This window comes from Rutidosis leptorrhynchoides, chromosome 3, assembly GCF_046630445.1.
Source record: "Rutidosis leptorrhynchoides isolate AG116_Rl617_1_P2 chromosome 3, CSIRO_AGI_Rlap_v1, whole genome shotgun sequence".
In the NCBI taxonomy this organism is placed as follows: domain Eukaryota; kingdom Viridiplantae; phylum Streptophyta; class Magnoliopsida; order Asterales; family Asteraceae; genus Rutidosis; species Rutidosis leptorrhynchoides.
In genome coordinates, this window is record NC_092335.1 from 158,161,039 (window position 1) to 158,183,422 (window position 22,384).

The 22,384-nt window shown below is 37.1% G+C and overlaps 1 non-coding gene across 1 annotated transcript; it reads left to right on the top strand.

Moving 5' to 3' along the window:
• The first annotated feature begins 870 nt into the window (after positions 1 to 870).
• LOC139903774 (small nucleolar RNA R71) lies at positions 871 to 976 on the top strand. The gene has a single exon (XR_011778567.1). It is a non-coding gene; the product is annotated as a small nucleolar RNA R71 (small nucleolar RNA).
• The last annotated feature ends 21,408 nt before the right edge of the window (positions 977 to 22,384 follow it).

Consider the following 22,384-nt stretch of genomic DNA (forward strand, 5'->3'; position numbering starts at 1 on the left):
ACTGACCTTCTCCGTGGTTCCTCTTATGGGATTATGGAATCCATTTGCTTAGCTTCCTCTATGTGGGGATTTTGGATAGTATTACTAGGTAATCTTCCTTGTGGTCGGGTTTCAAGGCGTTGTGATAACTGTCCAAGCTGTGTTTCTAGACTTTTAAGTAGAGCCAATTGGTTTCACATGAGTATCTCCGTCTGGTCTTGTCTAGATGAAGTTCTCTGATTTAGCTGTTGTTGTCCTTGAATGAACTGAGTCAACTGATCATCAGTCCCGAGAGCAGGGTTGGTTACTTTCATAATTTAGGTGGTTGGGGAATTTTCCTCAGCTGGTGGTCCAGTGAGTGGAAGTGGTTGATCGTAGGTCAATTGAGATTGTTGGGGTAGATAAGGTGGGTAACGATAGCGAAAAGGCTAGTTGTTTCTTTGAAATTGGTTAACCCTAGGTGGTTGATTGAATCTGGGATTTGATTGATGAACTGGGTATTAAACGTAATAGACTGAACCTTCAGGATTCTCGTACTCAGCTTGATATTCTTCAGTGGATTGTGGGTTGGTACAGTTAACACAGGCTTGAACCTAGTTAACGTGCTGTAGTTACGTCTTCAATTCTTTGATTCGTTTGGCAAGGGACTACATCTTGTCTGTGAGGGATTTGATGGTCTCCGTTTGATTATTAAGTGTGGAGAGTGGGGCAGATGATGAAGTTGTTTCACTACTATTTCAATTATGATGATGCATTATCATGCTCTCGAGCAACTCCCATGCTTCGTCTGTGGTTTGGTTCATTAGATTCCCTTGAGCTGCTGCATCAATCGTCATCCTATGATTTACCATAAGACCATTATAGAAGGTACAGATTTGGGCTGACCGTTCTAACTGGTGATTAGGGCATTTCTTCAGCAAAGTTTTGAATCGCTCCCATGCGGAGTAAAGAGATTCATCAGAACTTTGTTTAAAGTTAATGATATCATTCTTAAGCTTGGTTTGTTTAGAAGGAGGGAAATATTTAGTTAGGAATTTAGTAGCCATCTCCGTCCATGACGTGATGGAATCTTTTTCCAATCCTTCAAACCATGTTTGTGCATGATGTGTGAGAGAATCGGGGAACAAGTATAGCCGGACTATATCTTGTCCTATCCCTGGCTGCTTGTAGGAGTTCGAAAGAGATATGAATTTATCAAGGTGAGAGTTAGGATCATCATTTGGTAATCCATGAAATTGACAGCCATTTTGGATGAGCTGTATAATGTGATGTTTTAACTCGAACGAGTGTCCTTGAATCTCCAGGAATCTGATTGGTCCTCCTTGACCTTCAATCGAGGGTTTGGCGGAAAGCGGTGTCGCTGATGAAATGTGCTCTTCTGTGTTCCAATCATGATGGTGCATAGTCATATCCTCGATCAATCTCCAGGCCTCATCAACAGTGAATTTCATGAAATTACCTTGAGAAACAACATCCAGAGTAGACTTGTTGTTCTGATTTAGACCTTTGTAGAAGGTCAAAATTTAAACAGAGCTCTCAAGACAGTGGTTCGGGCATCTTCGAAGCAAATGTTTGAATATTTCCATGCAGTGTAGAGTGATTCATCGTATGCTTGTTGAAAGTTTATGATATCATTCCTAAGTCTAAATTGTTTTGATGAGGGAAAGTACTTGATTAAGAAAATTGTTGCCATTTCCTCCCATGAGGTGATAGAGTTGGGTTCTAACCCCTCGAACCAGGTTTTTGCATGAAGAGTTAAGAAATAGGGGAATAGATACAGATGAACTATATCTTATTCAACCCCGTTTTTCTTATATGAGTTGGATAAGGAGAGGAATCTATCTAAGTGAGAGTTGGGATCGTCAATTGGTAAGCCGTGGAATTAGCAATGGTTCTGAATGAGTTGTATGGTGCTATGCTTAAGCACAAAAGACGTTCTGTTAACCTCTGGATAAAGTATCAGTCCTCCTCGTCCTTCTAACGAGGGTTTGGTGATGTCAGCGAGAGTGATGCGTGCGGCCATTGTCGAACTATCAGCAGGTAAGTGTGGATCTTGTCGTATGGGTACGATGTATGATATCAGATAGAAGAAAGGATGTGTCAGAAGAATTCTTAGCGGTCTAAGTAGGTTAAACCATCCTAAAGGTTCACTAATAAGGAAGTCCATTTTAAATGTTTTAATTAATCTAAATTAAGCTAATATTATCTGACCTAACTACGGTAAACTAGTAACTTCTGACAAAGCTAGTCTCAGTCAAAAGGGTCTCTTAAAAACTAACTAATCTAAACAGGCTCCAAATCGTACTACCGCTCCCCGGCAGCGGCGCCAAAAATTTACTACTACCTATGATATGCCCGAATCGGACGGTTTATTTATGTGGTGTCACCAGGTCGCAAAACGTCAATTCAGGATATTAACAGTAGAAGTTGATTGTTTAATTTATATATGCTGGGCCTAAATCTATTATTCCTTCCTATGGGTTAGCAAGGGCAAATATGACCTAGGGTCGTTCCTTGAGCGGTCGAATTTGAAACAGCGTTTATTCAGATAATTTAGTAATTAGGATTGGGTTTGTATACAATTTAGTATCCAAAACTAACTAGTGGCCATGTACACCTTGTGTGGAGAGGCAGGATCCTTTTGGTCCCAGTAAATTGGCGACTTCCAACAACCAAGTCCAACCGGTTTATTCTAGACACCACTTTATCTAGAATATCAAATTATGTAAAGGCAATAGTTGGGTTGAATATTTTATATAATTGTAATTAAGATATTAAAGAAATATAATTAAAATAAGCTAGCTAGCATGCAACAGCTAAGGACAGAGAAGACGTGTGAAACAACCCAACCCGTATTTCATACAATAATTTTATTTTTTAAAACAATAAACCATTAGCGCCCAAAATAACGGTTACATCTAACCCATTCAAACAATACCACAAGTTAAATGTTTACAAAGGCACAAAGGCCATTAACCAAATGTATTACAAGTTCGACCCACTTAAATTGATAGTTTTAATCCAAACTACACCCGAGCATGGCTTGGGGCTAAACTACCCAAAACGCTAGGTCAACTTCAAAAGCTTCCACGGTAATCCAACATAGGGAACTAGTATCCCACAACCCCCTTCCCTTTATCCGCACCTGCATCTAAAAAGATAAACAACGAGAGGGGTAAGCTAACGCTTAGTGAATGCAATAATTATACATGTTCATATATAACCTACTTACTTGCAATCACTTACACAATACCGCATACAAACTAGCAATTCGACAACCATACACGCATCATGCATAAACTACTATCCACAATTCACAAGAGGCTAGCAACAACAATAGCATATAGTTCACAATTTAATATGCTAAATACAAATTCACACAACCATGGTTAACCAATCGTACAAGGGAACGGTACTTGAAAGACCGTCGGAGTTCATAACATCCATTAGTGTTACTTAAACACCGCGTAATTACTAATCCCTCGGGTGATGTCTTGAACACCGCGACCAACTCACCCCCATGACAATGTGGCATCTTGAACACCGCGACGATTTCACATGTCAATCAAAACAATGAGTGGTGTCTTGAACACCGCGACAATTCCACTCCCATGACAATGTGGTGTCTTGAACACCGCGACAATTCCACATGTCAATCAAAACAATGAGTGGTGTCTTGAACACCGCAACAATTCCACTCGTTACTTACAATGTTGTGTCTTGAACACCGCGACACTTCCACATTCATACTACACAAATAAATACATTATATACATACACGCATAATTATTCCACTCACCTTAATACCAATATGATGATTATGCACTTCCGAAACTTCAAAGCAACGTACCTAATACATTTAGTACACTTTCAATACGCAACTAGTGGAACTAACCACATTACTTACACTTGAGCATTTAATGACCTAATTGCATTAAATAACTCAACTACACCAAAACCGCCCATAAATGGCCAAGACTCATATTCAATCACTAAAGCTAGTGATTTATAGTCTACTAACTTTAACCAACACAAACTTAGGGTATTTCATACCCATTTCACCCAAATAGGTCAACCATTACCCATTTGACCCATTTTAACACTTAGACTCACAAATCAAGTCAAACATAGCTCATTAACAATTCTTTCATCAATTTAAAAGTGTAATAGTGACTAACAATACCATTTAACACTTACAACTTCAATTCATAAGACCAAACCCTAGATCAAAGCTATTAGGGTTTTTCTTTCATCAACATAACCCAAATTCACCCATTTAACCCCCAAATGGGTCATACAAGTCTCAAGTAACCAAAACCCTAGCCATAAACCAATTAAAACTCAAAACATAGAGTTAAGACTTACTAATACTATCAAAATGTAGCTAGAGACGTAGGGAACAACTTTAAAGCTTGGGTTTGGGTGAGATTTATCCTTCATCTTCTTCACCAAAGTGAGCTCTCTCACTCTAAAACCTTATCTCTCTCTATAGATTTAATTTGGGTGGTTGAAGGAATGATAAATGAAGTCAAAATGAGATTTAGATCTGGTATCCATGTATTTATACACCCACAAGTGAAATTACCAAAATACCCCTCTTTAATACACCCTTATATGTTGCCAACTGCACAAAATCCCGTCGTGGACCGCCGGGCCAAAGTGGACCGCCGGTCCACTCCTGACCTGAGAATTTCAAAAGTTCCATGCTGGACCGTCGGGCCAAAGTGGACCGCCGGTCCAGGTTGCACCTGTTGCCATTTTTTACTAAATTTGGACCGCCGGACCAAAGTGGACCGCCGGTCCATGCCTGGGCTGTTAACATCTTAACTTGTTGCTAGACATTCGGACTAAACTAGGCCGCCGGTCTAGTTTGTCAAATTACATTTGACACATATAAAATCGATCACAGTTAATATTAAACATTTACAAGGTAAAATACGCAACTTTGGACCTCGTACAAGGAAAACGGGGTGTTATTACTCTCCCACACTTGAATCGGAGCGCGTCCTCGCGATCCAAGCTGCATGACAAGCTGGAAGATAAACCAAAACAAACTCTTTGGGTTCCCATGTAAACTCGGAACCTTTTCGATGTCGCCATTGCACTTTGTAAGTTCTAATTTCTTTGTTTCGCAACATTTTAACCTTCTCATCAAGGATTGCAATCGGCTCTTCAACATACTCTAATTTTTTGTTCAAAGCAATCTCATCTAACGGCACCCAAGTCGAGTCATCCGTAAGACACTTACGGAGATGGGAAACATGAAATGTGTTATGGATTCCCGCAAGTTCTTCGGGTAACTCTAGTCTATAAGCAACCTCACCAACACGAGTCAAAACCTTGAAAGGACCAATAAACCGAGGAGCTAATTTTCCCCATTTTCGAAACCGAATAACACCCTTCCATGGCGAAAACTTAAGCATCACCATGTCACCTTCTTGAAATTCAATCGGTCGCCTTCCTTTATCGGCATAAGATTTTTGTCTATCTTGCGCCGCCTTAAGTCGAGCCCGAATCATCTCAATCTTAATATTCGTCTCTAGGACTAATTCGGTACTCCCGATTTCTCGTTGACCCACTTCACCCCAACAAATATGAGTTCGAAACCTACGCCCACAAAGCATCTCATAAGGTGGCATTCCAATACTAGTGTGGGAACTATTATTGTACGAGAATTCCACCAATGGTAAGTGCTCATCCCAACTACCACCAAAATCAATAACACACGCCCTTAACATATCCTCTAATGTTTGATTCATACACTCGGTTTGCTCGTCCATTTTAGGATGATACGCCGTGCTCATTTTCAATTGAGTACCCATATCTTCATGAAACTTATTCCAAAACTGAGAAGTGAAACGAGTATCTCGATCCGAAACAATAGATATAGGAACCCCATGTCTCGATATCACCTCCTTGATAAACAACTTGGACAAGGTCTCTGACGATATCGTTTCCTGAATGGGAAGAAACAAAGCACTCTTCGTCAATCGATCAACTACCACCCAAATTGTATCATATTGGGTTCTCGCCGTCTTTGGTAACTTAGTAATGAAGTCCATGGTAATGTGCTCCCATTTCCATTTTGGGACTTCCAATGGTTGTAACTTACCATACGGCTTTTGTGTTCGGCTTTAACTTGCAAACACGTGACGCATTATTCAACATACTTAACGACATCACGTTTCATACCGGGCCACCAATACTCTTTCTTCAAATCATAGTACATCTTTGTTGCACCCGGATGAATTGAATACTTTGACTTATGTGCTTCATCAAGTAGCACTTGTCGGTAACCACCCATCTTAGGCACCCACAATCTTCCTTGAAAAGATAACAAGCCGTGCGGGCCTAAAGTAATAGACTCCGTTTGCCCCACAATCCGCTCTTCATGCTTGTTGTGAACGTACGCTTCTATTTGAATCTCACCAAGCTTTAAAAGAAAATCGTTAGTAATGATCATTCGTAACGACCTCGTATTGCTGGATGTTGACTTTTTCGACTCAATGCATCCGCGACCACGTTCGCCTTACCCGAATGATAAAGTATTTCGCAATCATAATCCTTTACCACATCCATCCACCTATGTTTACGATAATTCAAATCTCGTTGGTTAAAGAGGTGTTTCAAACTCTTATGATCCGAATAAATCGTGCACTTGACACCGTACAAGTAGTGGAACCAAATTTCAACGCATGAACCACCGCCGCCAATTCAAGATCATGAGTGGGGTATCTCTTTTTGTGTTCCTTTAATTGTCGAGAGGCGTAAACGATGACTTTACCTTTTTGCATTAGAACACACCCGATTCCATTTAATGAGGCATCACAATAAACCGTCATATCTTCGATCCCTTTCGGTAATACCAACACCGGAACTTGACACAATTTCTCCTTTAATAATTGGAAAGCAATTTCTTGCTCGTTTTCCCAATTAAACCTCACGTTCTTCCTCGTCAACTTCGTCAAAGGAGAAGCAATTTTAGAAAAGTCTTGGATAAACCGACGATAATAATCGGCCAATCCGAGAAAACTTTGAATTTCCGTAGGCGTAGTCGGTTTCCCCCAACTCTTCACCATCTCAATCTTCCCCGGATCTACTTGGATACCTTCTTTATTCACAATATGGCCAAGGAATTGAACTCCCCTTAGCCAAAATTCACATTTAGAGAATTTTGCATACAACTTCTCCTTCCGTAACGTCTTCAATACTTCACGCAAATGGTGTTCATGTTCCTTCATACTCTTAGAATAAACAAGTATGTCGTCAATGAACACAATTACCGACTTGTCCAACATAGGTTGGCACACTCGGTTCATAAGATCCATGAATGTCGCCGGTGCATTTGTAAGACCAAAAGACATAACTACAAACTCAAAATGCCCGTAACGGGTTCAAAAAGCCGTTTTCTCTATGTCTTCCTCACGGACCCGCACTTGATGATAGCCGGACCGTAAGTCAATCTTAGAAAAATACGTTGCACCTTGGAGCTGGTCAAACAAATTGTCAATCCGAGGCAATGGATAACAATTCTTGATCGTCACTTTCTTCAACTCCCGATAATCGATGCACATCCGCATACTACCATCTTTCTTCTTCACAAACAAAACCGGAACACCCCATGGCGAGGAACTCGGTCGAATAAAACCCTTTTCAATTAACTCTTGGGTTTGATTTAACAACTCTTGCATTTCCGTCAGCGCTAAATGATAAGGAGTTTTAGCAATGGGAGTAGCTCCCGGAACCAACTCAATGCGAAATTCAACTTGTTTTTCCGCCGGAACACCCGGTAATTCATCCGAAAAAACGTCTTCAAATTCATTAACCACCGGAATTTCACGAATGGATGGTGGCTCATCACGAGTATCAACTACATGTGCAAGAAAAACCATACCACCACTCTTAAGAAAACGTCGCGCCCGTGCATAAGTGCATAATGGTACGAGTCTTCTTCGTTTGTCGCCATGAATAATCAACTCTCCCCCACTTGGGGTCTTCACACCAATGAACTTATCATGGCATGCAATATCGGCTCTATAACGATCGAGCCAATCCATACCACAACAATATCAAACTCACCCAAAGTCATCGGGATAAGATCAATTTTAAACGTTTCGGTACCGAACACAACATTACAATCTTTACACACATCAACCCCTAGCACCGACTTGCCATCCACTATTTCAACTTCTACCGGAAGACTTAACTTAGCTAGCGGTTTGTTAAGCTTAGACACAAATCGAGGCGACACAAAAGACAAATTAGCACCGCTATCAAATAATATCCTTGCCGGATTAGAGTTAACCATGAAAGTACCTGAGATAAATTCATTGGATTGCTTGGCCTCATCATTGGTCATCAAATAATTTCGCCCCTTAGCCGTGCCCGCCACCTTCTCCAACCTCTTAACATTATCATTATTCAAATCGGGACACTCCGGCCTTCGGTGCCCTTCTTTACCACAATTGTAACAATTAAGTTTGGTTGTAGTAGATGGTTTGGTGCAATCACAGGCCATATGTCCCTTTTGTCCACAATTGTGACAAGAATAAGGAAAATCTCCGGAAGCACCTTTCTTCACACTACCAACACTCTCGGAGCCCTTCTTGCTCTTCTTGTTCGAAAAGTTCGAATGACTAGTAGCTTCAAACTTCCTCTTGCCAAAAGTAAAGCCACTCTTTCTCATCACAAGCGCCTCAAAACCTTTGGCCATGTTGAACAACTCATCAAAACTCTTCACCACATTTACACTAATCTTCTCTTGGTAACTATCGTTCAAGATTCTATAGAAGTCTTCCTTCAACATTTTATCATTCCCGACATACTGCGGGCAAAATTGGGTCTTTGATAAGAAAACGGATTTAAGAGTGTTCAAATCCATAGACCCTTGCCTCAAGAAACGCAACTCGTCCTTAACCCTTGTAAGATCGGCCGAAGTTCGGTATTCGTCGGAAAACTCCGCCTTGAACTCATCCCAAGTAAAATCCATACATTGTTCTTCACCATAAACTTGGATTTTCGCATCCCACCACAACTTAGCGTCACCTCTCAACATGCTACAACCATACCTCATCTTTTTATCAAGAGGGAATTCACAAGTACGAAAAACCCCCTCCATATCGGAGATCCACCGGGCACTCTTAAGTGAAATGTCCCGTTCTTATTGATTAAAAACGTTCCATATTAATTGATTTCGTTGCGAGGTTTTGACCTCTATATGAGACGTTTTTCGAATACTGCATTCATTTTTAAAACAAACCATAACCTTTATTTCATAGATAAAGGTTTTAAAAAGCTTTACGTAGATTATCAAATAATGATAATCTAAAATATCCTGTTTACACACGACCATTACATAATGGTTTACAATACAAATATGTTACATCGAAATCAGTTTCTTGAATGCAGTTTTTACACAATATCATACAAACATGGACTCCAAATCTTGTCCTTATTTTAGTATGCAACAGCGGAAGCTCTTAGTATTCACCTGAGAATAAACATGCTTTAAACGTCAACAAAAATGTTGGTGAGTTACAGGTTTAACCTATATATATCAAATCGTAACAATAGACCATAAGATTTCATATTTCAATACACATCCCATACATAGAGATAAAAATCATTCATATGGTGAACACCTGGTAACCGACATTAACAAGATGCATATATAAGAATATCCCCATCATTCCGGGACACCCTTCGGATATGATATAAATTTCGAAGTACTAAAGCATCCGGTACTTTGGATGGGGTTTGTTAGGCCCAATAGATCTATCTTTAGGATTCGCGTCAATTAGGGTGTCTGTTCCCTAATTCTTAGATTACCAGACTTAATAAAAAGGGGCATATTCGATTTCAATAATTCAACCATAGAATGTAGTTTCACGTACTTGTGTCTATTTTGTAAATCATTTATAAAACCTGCATGTATTCTCATCCCATAAATATTAGATTTTAAAAGTGGGACTATAACTCACTTTCACGGATTTTTACTTCGTCGGGAAGTAAGACTTGGCCACTGGTTGATTCACGAACCTATAACAATATATACATATATATCAAAGTATGTTCAAAATATATTTACAACACTTTTACTATATTTTGATATTTTAAGTTTATTAAGTGAGCTGTCCTCATTAGTAACGTACAACTAGTTGTCCACAGTTAGATGTACAGAAATAAATCGATAAATATTATCTTGAATCAATCCACGACCCAGTGTATACGTATCTCAGTATTGATCACAACTCAAACTATATATATTTTGGAATCAACCTCAACCCTGTATAGCTAACTCCATTCACATATAGAGTGTCTATGGTTGTTCCGAAATATATATAGATGTGTCGACATGATAGGTCGAAACATTGTATACGTGTCTATGGTATCTCAAGATTACATAATATACAATACAAGTTGATTAAGTTATGGTTGGAATAGATTTGTTACCAATTTTCACGTAGCTAAAATGAGAAAAATTATCCAATCTTGTTTTACCCATAACTTCTTCATTTTAAATCCGTTTTGAGTGAATCAAATTTCTATGGTTTCATATTGAACTCTATTTTATGAATTTAAACAGAAAAAGTATAGGTTTATAGTCGGAAAAATAAGTTACAAGTCGTTTTTGTAAAGGTAGTCATTTCAGTCGAAAGAACGACGTCTAGATGACCATTTTAGAAAATATACTTCCACTTTGAGTTTAACTATAATTTTTGGATATAGTTTCATGTTCATAATAAAAATCATTTTCTCAGAATAACAACTTTTAAATCAAAGTTTATCATAGTTTTTAATTAACTAACCCAAAACAGCCCGCGGTGTTACTACGACGGCGTAAATCCGGTTTTACGGTGTTTTTCGTGTTTCCAGGTTTTAAATCATTAGGTTAGCATATCATATAGATATAGAACATGTGTTTAGTTGATTTTAAAAGTCAAGTTAGAAGGATTAACTTTTGTTTGCGAACAAGTTTAGAATTAACTAAACTATGTTCTAGTGATTACAAGTTTAAACCTTCGAATAAGATAGCTTTATATGTATGAATCGAATGATGTTATGAACATCATTACTACCTTAAGTTCCTTGGATAAACCTACTAGAAAAGAGAAAAATGGATCTAGCTTCAACGGATCCTTGGATGGCTCGAAGTTCTTGAACAGAATCATGACACGAAAACAAGTTCAAGTAAGATCATCACTTGAAATAAGATTGTTATAGTTATAGAAATTGAACCAAAGTTTGAATATGATTATTACCTTGTATTAGAATGATAACCTACTGTAAGAAACAAAGATTTCTTGAGGTTGAATGATCACCTTACAAGATTGGAAGTGAGCTAGCAAACTTGAAAGTATTCTTGATTTTATGTAACTAGAACTTGTAGAATATATGAAGAACACTTAGAACTTGAAGATAGAACTTGAGAGAGATCAATTAGATGAAGAAAATTGAAGAATGAAAGTGTTTGTAGGTGTTTTTGGTCGTTGGTGTATGGATTAGATATAAAGGATATGTAATTTTGTTTTCATGTAAATAAGTCATGAATGATTACTCATATTTTTGTAATTTTATGAGATATTTCTTGCTAGTTGCCAAATGAAGGTTCCCACATGTGTTAAGTGACTCACATGGGCTGCTAAGAGCTGATCATTGGAGTGTATATACCAATAGTACATACATCTAAAAGCTGTGTATTGTACGAGTACGAATACGGGTGCATACGAGTAGAATTGTTGATGAAACTGAACGAGGATGTAATTGTAAGCATTTTTGTTAAGTAGAAGTATTTTGATAAGTGTATTGAAGTCTTTCAAAAGTGTATAAATACATATTAAAACACTACATGTATATACATTTTAACTGAGTCGTTAAATCATCGTTAGTCGTTACATGTAAGTGTTGTTTTGAAACCTTTAGGTTAACGATCTTGTTAAATGTTGTTAACCCAATGTTTATAATATCAAATGAGATTTTAAATTATTATATTATCATGATATTATCATGTATGAATATCTCTTAATATGATATACATACATTAAATGTCTTTACAACGATAATCGTTACATATATGTCTCGTTTAAAAATTATTAAGTTAGTAGTCTTGTTTTTACATATGTAGTTCATTGTTAATATACTTAATGATATGTTTACTTATCATAGTATCATGTTAACTATATATATATCCATATATATGTCATCATATAGTTTTTACAAGTTTTAACGTTCGTGAATCACCGGTCAACTTGGGTGGTCAATTGTCTATATGAAACATATTTTAATTAATCAAGTCTTAAAAAGTTTGATTGCTTAACATGTTGAAAACATTTAATCATGTAAATATCAATCTCAATTAATATATATAAACATGGAAAAGTTCGGGTCAGTACAGTACCTACCCGTTAAATAAATTTCGTTCCGAAATTTTAAACTGTTGAAGGTGTTGACGAATCTTCTGGAAATAGATGCGGGTATTTCTTCTTCATCTGATCTTCATGCTCCCAGGTGAACTCGGGTCCTCTACGAGCATTCCATCGAACCTTAACAATTGGTATCTTGTTTTGCTTAAGTCTTTTAACCTCACGATCCATTATTTCGACGGGTTCTTCGATGAATTGAAGTTTTTCGTTGATTTGGATTTCATCTAACAGAATAGCGAGATCTTCTTTAGCAAAACATTTCTTCAAATTCGAGACGTGGAAAGTGTTATGTACAGCCGCGAGTTGTTGAGGTAACTCAAGTCGGTAAGCTACTGGTCCGACACGATCAATAATCTTGAATGGTCCAATATACCTTGGATTTAATTTCCCTCGTTTACCAAATCGAACAACGCCTTTCCAAGGTGCAACTTTAAGCATGACCATCTCTCCAATTTCAAATTCTATATCTTTTCTTTTAATGTCAGCGTAGCTCTTTTGTCAACTTTGGGCGGTTTTCAACCGTTGTTGAATTTGGATGATCTTCTCGGTAGTTTCTTGTATAATCTCCGGACCCGTAATCTGTCTATCCCCCACTTCACTTCAACAAATCGGAGACCTGCACTTTCTACCATAAAGTGCTTCAAACGGCGCCATCTCAATGCTTGAATGGTAGCTGTTGTTATAGGAAAATTCTGCTAACGGTAGATGTCGATCCCAACTGTTTCCGAAATCAATAACACATGCTCGTAGCATGTCTTCAAGCGTTTGTATCGTCCTTTCGCTCTGCCCATCGGTTTGTGGATGATAGGCAGTACTCATGTCTAGACGAGTTCCTAATGCTTGCTGTAATGTCTGCCAGAATCTTGAAATAAATCTGCCATCCCTATCAGAGATAATAGAGATTGGTATTCCATGTCTGGAGACGACTTCCTTCAAATACAGTCGTGCTAACTTCTCCATCTTGTCATCTTCTCTTATTGGCAGGAAGTGTGCTGATTTGGTGAGACGATCAACTATTACCCAAATAGTATCAAAACCACTTGCAGTCCTTGGCAATTTAGTGATGAAATCCATGGTAATGTTTTCCCATTTCCATTCCAGGATTTCGGGTTATTGAAGTAGACCTGATGGTTTCTGATGCTCAGCTTTGACCTTAGAACACGTCAAACATTCTCCTACGTATTTAGCAACATCGGCTTTCATACCCGGCCACCAAAAATGTTTCTTGAGATCCTTGTACATCTTCCCTGTTCCAGGATGTATTGAGTATCTGGTTTTATGAGCTTCTCTAAGTACCATTGCTCTCATATCTCCAAATTTTGGTACCCAAATCCTTTCAGCCCTATACCGGGTTCCGTCTTCCCGAATATTAAGATGCTTCTCCGATCCTTTGGGTATTTCATCCTTTAAATTTCCCTTTTTTAAAACTCCTTGTTACGCCTCCTTTATTTGAGTAGTAAGGTTATTATGAATCATTATATTCATAGATTTTACTCGAATGGTTTCTCTGTCCTTCCTGCGCAAGGCATCGGCTACCACATTTGCCTTCCCCGGGTGGTAACGAATCTCAAAGTCGTAATCATTCAATAATTCAATCCACCTACGCTGCCTCATATTCAGTTGTTTCTGATTAAATATGTGTTGAAGACTTTTGTGGTCGGTATATATAATACTTTTGACCCCATATAAGTAGTGCCTCCAAGTCTTTAATGCAAAAACAACCGCGCCTAATTCCAAATCATGCGTCGTATAATTTTGTTCGTGAATCTTCAATTGTCTAGACGCATAAGCAATCACCTTCGTTCATTGCATTAATAAACAACCGAGACCTTGCTTTGATGCGTCACAATAAATTACAAAATCATCATTCCCTTCAGGCAAGGACAATATAGGTGCCGTAGTTAGCTTTTTCTTCAATAACTAAAACGCTTTCTCTTGTTCATCATTCCATTCAAATTTTTTCCCTTTATGCGTTAATGCAGTCAAGGGTTTTGCTATTCTGGAAAAGTCTTGGATGAACCTTCTGTAGTAACCAGCTAGTCCTAAAAACTGGCGTATGTGTTTCAGAGTTTTCGGAGTTTCCCACTTTTCAACAGTTTCTATCTTTGCCGGATCCACCTTAATACCTTCTTTGTTCACTATGTGACCGAGGAATTGAACTTCTTCCAACCAAAATGCACACTTTGAAAACTTAGCGTACAATTCTTCCTTCCTCAATACTTCTAACACCTTTCTCAAATGTTCACCGTGTTCTTGGTCATTCTTTGAGTAAATAAGTATGTCATCAATGAAAACAATGACAAACTTGTCAAGGTATGGTCCACACACTCGGTTCATAAGGTCCATGAACACAGCTGGTGCATTAGTTAAACCAAACGACATGACCATAAACTCGTAATGACCGTAACGTGTTCTGAAAGCAGTCTTTGGAATATCGTCTTCTTTCACCCGCATTTGATGATACCCGGAACGTAAGTCAATCTTTGAATAAACAGACGAGCCTTGTAGTTGATCAAATAAGTCATCGATTCTCGGTAGTGGGTAGCGGTTCTTGATGGTAAGTTTGTTCAACTCTCGGTAGTCGATACACAACCTGAATGTACCATCTTTCTTCTTGACAAACAAAACAGGAGCTCCCCACGGTGATGTGCTTGGTCGAATGAAACCACGCTCTAAAAGTTCTTGTAATTGGCTTTGCAGTTCTTTCATCTCGCTGGGTGCGAGTCTGTAAGGAGCACGAGCTATTGGTGCAGCTCCTGGTACAAGATCTATTTGAAATTCAACGGATCGATGTGGGGGTAATCCCGGTCATTCTTTCGGAAATACATCAGGAAATTCTTTTGCAATGGGAACATCATTGATGCTCTTTTCTTCAGTTTGTACTTTCTCGACGTATGCTAGAACAGCATAGCAACCTTTCTTATTAGTTTTTGTGCCTTCAAATTACTAATAAGATGTAGCTTCGTGTTGCCCTTTTCTCCGTACACCATTAAGGGTTTTCCTTTTTCTCGTATAATGCGAATTACATTTTTGTAACAAACGATCTCTGCTTTCACTTTTTTCAACCAGTCCATACCGATTATCACATCAAAACTCCCTAACTCTACTGGTATCAAATCAATCTTAAATGTTTCGCTAACCAGTTTAATTTCTCGATTCCGACATATATTATCTGCTAAAATTAATTTACCATTTGCAAATTCGAGTAAAAATTTACTATCCAAAGGCATCAATGGACAACTTAATTTAGCACAAAAATCTCTACTCATATAGCTTCTATCCGCACCCGAATCAAATAAAACGTAAGCAGATTTATTGTCAATAAGAAACGTACCCGTAACAAGCTCCGGGTCTTCCTGTGCCTCTGCCGCATTAATATTGAAAACTCTTCCGCTGCCTTGTCCATTCGTGTTCTCCTGGTTCGGGCAATTTCTAATAATATGGCCTGGTTTTCCACATTTATAACAAACTACATTGGCATAACTTGCTCCGACACTACTTGCTCCGCCATTACTCGTTCCGACACCATTTGTTCCTTTCGTTCTATTAACCCCTGGTCCATAGACCTCACACTTCGCCGCGCTATGACTATTTCTTTTATACTTGTTGCAAAATTTGGTGCAGAACCCCGAGTGATACTTTTCACACCTTTGGCATAGCTGCTTCTGATTGTTGTTGTTGTTGTTGCGGTTATTATTGTTGTTGGGATGATTGTTGTAGTTGCTGCTGTTGTTGTTGTTGGGCCATTTGTTGTAGTTGCGATTGATGTTGCGATTGTTGGGATAATTATTGCGATTATTGTTGTAATTGCTGTTGTTGTTGTTGTTGTTGTTGTTGTTGTATTGGTGATTCTTATCACCGTTTTCCTCCCACTTTCTTTTGACTTGCTTCACATTGGCCTCTTCAATAGTCTGTTCTTTAATTCTTTCTTCAATCTGGTTCACTATTTTGTGAGCCATTCTACATGCCTGTTGTATGGAGGCGGGCTCGTGTGAACTTATATCTTCTTGGATTCTTTCCGGTAATCCTTTCACAAATGCGTCGATCTTCTCTTCCTCATCTTCGAATGCTCCCGGACACAATAGGCACAATTCTGTGAATCTTCTTTCGTACGTGGTAATATCAAATCCTTGGTTTCGTAACCCTCTAAGTTCTGTCTTGAGCTTATTGACCTCGGTTCTGGGACGGTACTTCTCGTTCATCAAGTGCTTGAATGCTGACCACGGTAGTACGTACGCATCGTCTTGTCCCACTTGCTCTAGATAGGTATTCCACCATGTTAACGCAGAACCTGTGAAGGTATGCGTAGCGTACTTCACTTTGTCCTCTTCAGTACACTTACTTATGGCAAACACCGATTCGACCTTCTCGGTCCACCGTTTCAATCCGATCGGTCCTTCGGTTCCATCAAATTCTAAAGGTTTGCAGGCAGTGAATTCTTTGTAGGTGCATCCTACACGATTTTCTGTACTGCTAGATCCAAGGTTATTGTTGGTATGTAGCGCAGCCTGTACTGCGGCTATGTTTGAAGCTAGAAAAGTACGGAATTCCTCTTCATTCATATTCACGGTGTGTCGAGTAGTCGGTGCCATTTCCTTCAAAATAGTCAAATGGAACAAGTTAATCATACAGAATATTAAGAGTAGTTAATAGTATTTCGTAGCATAATATGAACTCATTTATAAAAGCTTTTTCTTCATATTAGCGTTTTATAAGTTTAAATTCGGGTAGTACCTACCCGTTAAGTTCATACTTAGTAGCTAATATACAATTCAACTACTACAATTCTATATGAAAAACTAATTATAATAATATTTCGCGTTCAAAATTTTACACAATATTTTACAAACTTACAATACCGCTTATTTTACATATAGCATGAAATATAGCACACAATAAATTTGATACAAGATGGTTGTGAAGATAATTCTAGCTAGTACACAAGTCGTTCAGCAAAGGCAATAAAGACACGTAATTCATACGTCCAGAAACAAGTCATGCATTCTGGTTTTACTAGGATTACTTCCCATCCTTGGTCTTGTGTAACATAACCGTTATGGCCGTTGATAAGACAGCGTGTTGTAACGTCGTCAAAGGGACGAGGGTTACGTAATGTCCAACAGTCCCGTAACAATCTAAAAACCTCATTTCTTACCCCAATTACCGACTCCGTCACTTGTGGAAACGTTTTGTTTAATAGTTGTAGCCCGATGTTCTTGTTCTCACTTTGGTGAGAAGCGAACATTACTAATCCGTAAGCATAACATGCTTCTTTATGTTGCATGTTAGCCGCTTTTTCTAAATCACGAAGTCCAATATTCGGATATATTGAGTCAAAATAATTTCTTAACCCATTGCGTAAAATAGCATTTGGGTTCCCCGCAATATATGCGTCAAAGTAAACACATCGTAACTTATGGATTTCCCAATGTGATATCCCCCATCTTTCGAACGAAAGCCTTTTATAAACCAAGGCATTCTTGGAACGTTCTTCGAATGTCTTACAAACTGATCTCGCCTTAAATAGTTGTGCCGAAGAATTCTGACCGACTCTAGACAAGATTTCATCAATCATGTCTCCCGGTAGGTCTCTTAAAATATTGGGTTGTCTATCCATTTTGTGTTTTTATACTGTAAAATAGACAAGAGTTAGATTCATAAAAAAATACTTATTAATACAAGCAATTTTTACATATATCATAAAGCATAAGCACACTATATTACATATATTACACCACACGAATACAACTATCTTATTCCGACTCGCTTGTTTCTTCTTCTTCGGTTTTGGTTCGTTTTGCCAAGTTTCTAGGGACATATGATGTTCTCCTAATACGAGCCGTCGTTTTCCACATTGGTTTAGAAAAACCTGGTGGTTTAGAGGTTCCCGGGTCATTGTTACAACTTAAGGACTTCGGAGGTTGACGATACATATAAAGTTCATCGGGGTTGGAATTAGATTTCTCTATTTTTATGCCCTTTCCCTTATTATTTTCTTTTGCCTTTTTAAATTCAGTTGGGGTAATTTCTATAACATCATCGGAATTCTCGTCGGAATCCGATTCATCGGAGAATTGGTAATCCTCCCAATATTTTGCTTCCTTGGCGGAAACACCATTGACCATAATTAACCTTGGTCGGTTGGTTGAGGATTTTCTTTTACTTAACCGTTTTATTATTTCCCCCACCAGTTCTATTTCTTCTACCGGTTCCGATTCTTCTTCCGGTTCCGATTCTTCTTCCGGTTCCGACTCTTCTTCCGGTTCCTCTTCGGGAACTTGTGAATCAGTCCACGAATCATTCCAATTTACATTTGACTCTTCATTATTATTAGGTGAGTCAATGGGACTTGTTCTAGAGGTAGACATCTATCACATAATATCAAACGCGTTAAGAGATTAATATATCACATAATATTCACATGTTAAAAATATATAGTTTCCAACAAAATTTGTTAAGCAATCATTTTTCAAGTAAACACGGTCGAAGTCCAGACTCACTAATGCATCCTAACAAACTCGATAAGACACACTAATGCAAAATTCTGGTTCTCTAAGACCAACGCTCGGATACCAACTGAAATGTCCCGTTCTTATTGATTAAAAACGTTCCATATTAATTGATTTCGTTGCGAGGTTTTGACCTCTATATGAGACATTTTTCGAAGACTGCATTCATTTTTAAAACAAACCATAACCTTTATTTCATAGATAAAGGTTTTAAAAAGCTTTACGTAGATTATCAAATAATGATAATCTAAAATATCCTGTTTACACACGACCATTACATAATGGTTTACAATACAAATATGTTACAACAAAATAAGTTTCTTGAATGCAGTTTTTACACAATATCATACAAGCATGGACTCCAAATCTCGTCCTTATTTAAGTATGCGACAGCGGAAGCTCTTAATAATCACCTGAGAATAAACATGCTTAAAACGTCAACAAAAATGTTGGTGAGTTATATGTTTAACCTATATATATCAAATCATAATAATAGACCACAAGATTTCATATTTCAATACACATCCCATACATAGAGATAAAAATCATTCATATGGTGAACACCTGGTAACCAACATTAACAAGATGCATATATAAGAATATCCCCATCATTCCGGGACACCCTTCGGATATGATATAAATTTCGAAGTACTAAAGTATCCGGTACTTTGGATGGGGTTTGTTAGGCCCAATAGATATATCTTTAGGATTCGCTTCAATTAGGGTGTCTGTTCCCTAATTCTTAGATTACCAGACTTAATAAAAAGGGGCATATTCGATTTCGATAATTCAACCATAGAATGTAGTTTCACGTACTTGTGTCTATTTTGTGAATCATTTATAAAACCTGCATGTATTCTCATCCCAAAATATTAGATTTTAAAAGTGGGACTATAACTCACTTTCACAGATTTTTACTTCGTCGGGAAGTAAGATTTGGCCACTGGTTGATTCACGAACCTATAACAATATATACATATATATCAAAGTATGTTCAAAATATATTTACAACACTTTTAATATATTTTGATGTTTTAAGTTTATTAAGTCAGATGTCCTCGTTAGTAACCTACAACTAGTTGTCCACAGTTAGATGTACATAAATAAATCGATAAATATTATCTTGAATCAATACACTACCCAGTGTATACGTATCTCAGTATTGATCACAGCTCAAACTATATATATTTTGGAATCAACCTCAACCCTGTATAGCTAACTCCAACATTCACATATAGAGTGTCTATGGTTGTTCCGAAATATATATAGATGTGTCGACATGATAGGTCGAAACATTGTATACGTGTCTATGGTATCTCAAGATTACATAATATACAATACAAGTTGATTAAGTTATGGTTGGAATAGATTTGATACCAATTTTCACGTAGCTAAAATGAGAAAAATTATCCAATCTTGTTTTACCCATAACTTCTTCATTTTAAATCCTTTTTGAGTGAATCAAATTGCTATGGTTTCATATTGAACTCTATTTTATGAAGATAAACAGAAAAAGTATAGGTTTATAGTCGGGAAAATAAGTTACAAGTCGTTTTTGTAAAGGTAGTCATTTCAGTCGAAAGAACGACGTCTAGATGACCATTTTAGAAAACATACTTCCACTTTGAGTTTAACTATAATTTTCGGATATAGTTTCATGTTCATAAAAAAAATCATTTTCTCAGAATAACAACTTTTAAATCAAAGTTTATCATAGTTTTTAATTAACTAACCCAAAACAGCCCGCGGTGTTACTACGACGGCGTAAATCCGGTTTTACGGTGTTTTTCGTGTTTCCAGGTTTTAAATCATTAAGTTAGCATATCATATAGATATAGAACATGTGTTTAGTTGATTTTAAAAGTCAAGTTAGAAGGATTAACTTTTGTTTGCGAACAAGTTTAGAATTAACTAAACTATGTTCTAGTGATTACAAGTTTAAACCTTCGAATAAGATAGCTTTATATGTATGAATCGAATGATGTTATGAATATCATTACTACCTTAAGTTCTTTGGATAAACCTACTGGAAAAGAGAAAAATGGATCTAGCTTCAACGGATCCTTGGATGGCTCGAAGTTCTTGAAGCTGAATCATGACACGAAAACAAGTTCAAGTAAGATCATCACTTGAAATAAGATTGTTATAGTTATAAAAATTGAACCAAAGTTTGAATATGATTATTACCTTGTATTAGAATGATAACCTACTGTAAGAAACAAAGATTTCTTGAGGTTGGATGATCACCTTACAAGATTGGAAGTGAGCTAGCAAACTTGAAAGTATTCTTGATTTTATGTAAGTAGAACTTGTAGAATATATGAAGAACACTTAGAACTTGAAGATAGAACTTGAGAGAGATCAATTAGATGAAGAAAATTGAAGAATGAAAGTGTTTGTAGGTGTTTTTGGTCATTGGTGTATGGATTAGATATAAAGGATATGTAATTTTGTTTTCATGTAAATAAGTCATGAATGATTACTCATATTTTTGTAATTTTATGAGATATTTCATGCTAGTTGCCAAATGATGGTTCCCACATGTGTTAGGTGACTCACATGGGCTGCTAAGAGCTAATCATTGGAGTGTATATAACAATAGTACATACATCTAAAAGCTGTGTATTGTACGAGTACGAATACGGGTGCATACTAGTAGAATTGTTGATGAAACTGAACGAGGATGTAATTGTAAGAATTTTTGTTAAGTAGAAGTATTTTGATAAGTGTATTGAAGTCTTTCAAAAGTGTATAAATACATATTAAAACACTACATGTATATACATTTTAACTGAGTCGTTAAAACATCGTTAGTCGTTACATGTAAGTGTTGTTTTGAAACCTTTAGGTTAACGATCTTGTTAAATGTTGTTAACCCAATGTTTATAATATCAAATGAGATTTTAAATTATTATATTATCATGATATTATCATGTATGAATATCTCTTAATATGATATATATACATTAAATGTCTTTACAACGGTAATCGTTACATATATGTCTCGTTTAAAAATCATTAAGTTAGTAGTCTTGTTTTTACATATGTAGTTCATTGTTAATATACTTAATGATATGTTTACTTATCATAGTATCATGTTAACTATATATATATCCATATATATGTCATCATATAGTTTTTACAAGTTTTAACGTTCATGAATCACCGGTCAACTTGGGTGGTCAATTGTCTATATGAAACATATTTCAATTAATCAAGTCTTAACAAGTTTGATTGCTTAACATGTTGGAAACATTTAATCATGTAAATATCAATATCAATTAATATATATAAACATGGAAAAATTCGGGTCACTACATTAAGTGGGTCTCTTTCACCCTCAAAAGTAGGAGGTTGAGCATCTTTGAAATTCTTATAGAAAAAGTCCCACCTTCCAACATTATCCTCTTGAAGGACAACCTTAACTTGTTCCTTTACTACATTGACTAATTGCTCGTCAATCGTATCTAGAAA